General features: G+C 52.9%; 1 pseudogene; it reads left to right on the top strand.

Moving 5' to 3' along the window:
• The first annotated feature begins 6 nt into the window (after nucleotides 1-6).
• LOC119297109 lies at nucleotides 7-1,723 on the top strand (annotated as a pseudogene).
• Nucleotides 1,724-2,552: the final 829 nt, after the last annotated feature.

Raw genomic sequence — 2,552 nt, 5'->3', positions numbered from 1 at the left:
TCACGCCCTCGCCGCCACCACTGACGGCGCCCGACCCTCCCCTCGATCTCAGATCGCATGGAGCTCCCCCCTCTCCCTCCTCAAAGCTCCCGCGTCCCACCGTCGAACTCGGGCAGCCGAGCGGCAGGGGCGTCCCCGGCGCCGTCGATCCCGGCCATGGCCTATAGCCAGTGGGCGCAAGTCCAGTGGCTCGACCGCCCGCCCCCACACGCGAGCCTCGCGGAATCGACCCCCCTCCATCCGCGACATGCTGCGGTGGAGAGTTTCCCTTCCCGGTGGCGACAGGTGCTGGTGGCGGTTGCGCCATGGCGCTCGTCTCCCGGCCTGCTCCGACGCGGCGTAGACCTTGCCGGAGCCGCCGCAGTCCTTGCCGGAGCCACCGCGGGACGAGACGCCGAGCTCGAGCTCGGAAGCGTCAGAGCCACCGATTCCTAAAGACCCGAGGCTGGAGGAGATCCGATCGGAGCTGCTTGATTCCCCGACGATGCTGGAGCAGCTGGTGTTGTCCAGCCCGGAGTCCTCCGCATTCGTGGTCCGCCTGCTCGTCGAGGGGGACGAGCACGGGCACATACGCCAGAGCGTGCTCGGCGGGTTCGTGCACCGCGCGCACGGGGTCATGGGGAACAGGCAGGAGCATGCGGTGTTCCAAGCGCTGTTGCGCTTCTCCCAGTGGCGGCACGAGGAGCTCAGCCACATCATGGACGCCGCCGTGGAGCCCAACCTCGTCTCGAGGACCAACGACGGGTACGTTCACCGATCAGTGAATCCCCTGCTATTTCAGTGCTCCCTCCCGGTTTGATCAGAAGTAATTTACCAATTACCATTGTGATTCGCATGTCCAAATTACTCTACAGTGTATTTGTAGAATTACTCTATGGTATAATAAACTTTGGCATGCCATTAGACTTCAGACGTAGCTACAGTATTGGGGAGGGTGCTCTCCTTGTGTTCGGTGACCACTTAGTCAGACGATGCTTTTGATTTACCTCTGACTGTAATCCTGCTGTTAGATTCAGCTGCTCCTGTACCCACGTGCTATTGGGTCTAATGCAAGCACACACAGCCTCAAGTTCAACAAGTACCAGTCACCGGCATTCAATATCTACACTACATGCATAGTCGTATAGTGCTGAAACTTGTACATGATGCATAAATTTGATTATTTGTCTCTGTATATCCACTCTACAATTAATAGTACTAGTGTATAGTGCTGAAATACTCCTTCACTTGTCACTTGTTCAGTTGGAGTGACTTAATCGAGCGCTACGAGGGCATAAAATCATGGTGGATATCTGGTTAATACACAAACACATCTACTCGTAGTACTAGTTATTTTACACTCAGAGTTAACTGCATTCTGACTCATCTGTATGATTCTTGCACACAGAAACTGTTGGCGGATATCGCAACGCTGAGGCATGAGCGTGACCACCTGGAGGCCAGCGTGAGGAGGCAGACAGGAGAAGACCTGCCGTCTGGCGCAACCGCCGCGGCAGAGCTCCGCGGTCTGGAGCACAAGCTAGAGTGTGCGCTGGGTAAAGTCCGTGAAACGAAGGTATGTGTGCTATTACAACACCCTGCACTGCACAATATTTACCTCGGCTCACATGCCACTCTTAGTACAGGATAATCAATGGTTACTTGACTTTCTTATTGATACGTCTCCAACGTATCTATAATTTTTGATTGCTGCATGCTATATTATCTACTGTTTTGGGCAATATTGGGCCTTATTATCCACTTTTATATTATTTTTGGGACTAACCTATAACCGGAGGCCCAGCGCAGATTTGCTGTTTTATGCCTATTTCGGTGTTTTGAAGAAAAGGAATATCAGACGGAGTCGAAACGGAACGAAATCAACTAGAGAAGTTATTTTTGGAAGGAAACACACCTGATGGACTTGGACCCCACGTCTGAAGATACGGGAGCTTCCCACGAGGGTGGGGGCGCGCCCACCCCCCTAGGGCACGCCCCCTGCCTCGTGGGGCCCTCGTGGCTCCCCTGACGTGCTTCTTCTGCCTATATAACTCCATATACCCTAAAACTTCCAGAACAGAGATTAGATCGGGAGTTCCACCGCCAGAAGCCTCTGTAGCCACCAAAAGTCAATCGGGACCCTATTCCGACACCCTGCCGGAGGGGGGATCCCTCAACGGTGGCCATCTTCATCATCCCGGCGCTCTCCATGACGAGGAGGGAGTAGTTCTCCCTCGGGGCTGAGGGTATGTACCGGTAGCTATGTGTTTGATATCTCTATCTCGTGTTCTTGAGATGATACGATCTTGATGTATCGCGAGCTTTGCTATTATAGTTGGATCCTATGTTTCTACTCCCCCTCTTCTCTCTTGTAATGAATTGAGTTTCCCCTTTGGAGTTATCTTATCGGATTGAGTCTTTAAAGACTTGAGAACACTTGATGTATGTCTTGGTGATCAACTTGCGGGTTTCGTGACATTGGGAACCTATGCATAGGGGTTGGCACACGTTCTCGTCGTGATTCTCCGGTAGAAACTTTGGGACACTCTTTGAGGTTCTATGTGTTGGTTGAA

Source organism: Triticum dicoccoides, chromosome 5A (assembly GCF_002162155.2).
Source record: "Triticum dicoccoides isolate Atlit2015 ecotype Zavitan chromosome 5A, WEW_v2.0, whole genome shotgun sequence".
NCBI lineage: Eukaryota > Viridiplantae > Streptophyta > Magnoliopsida > Poales > Poaceae > Triticum > Triticum dicoccoides.
The sequence above is the reverse complement of the archived record's forward strand: the minus strand, read 5'-3'. Positions and strand labels throughout refer to the sequence as shown.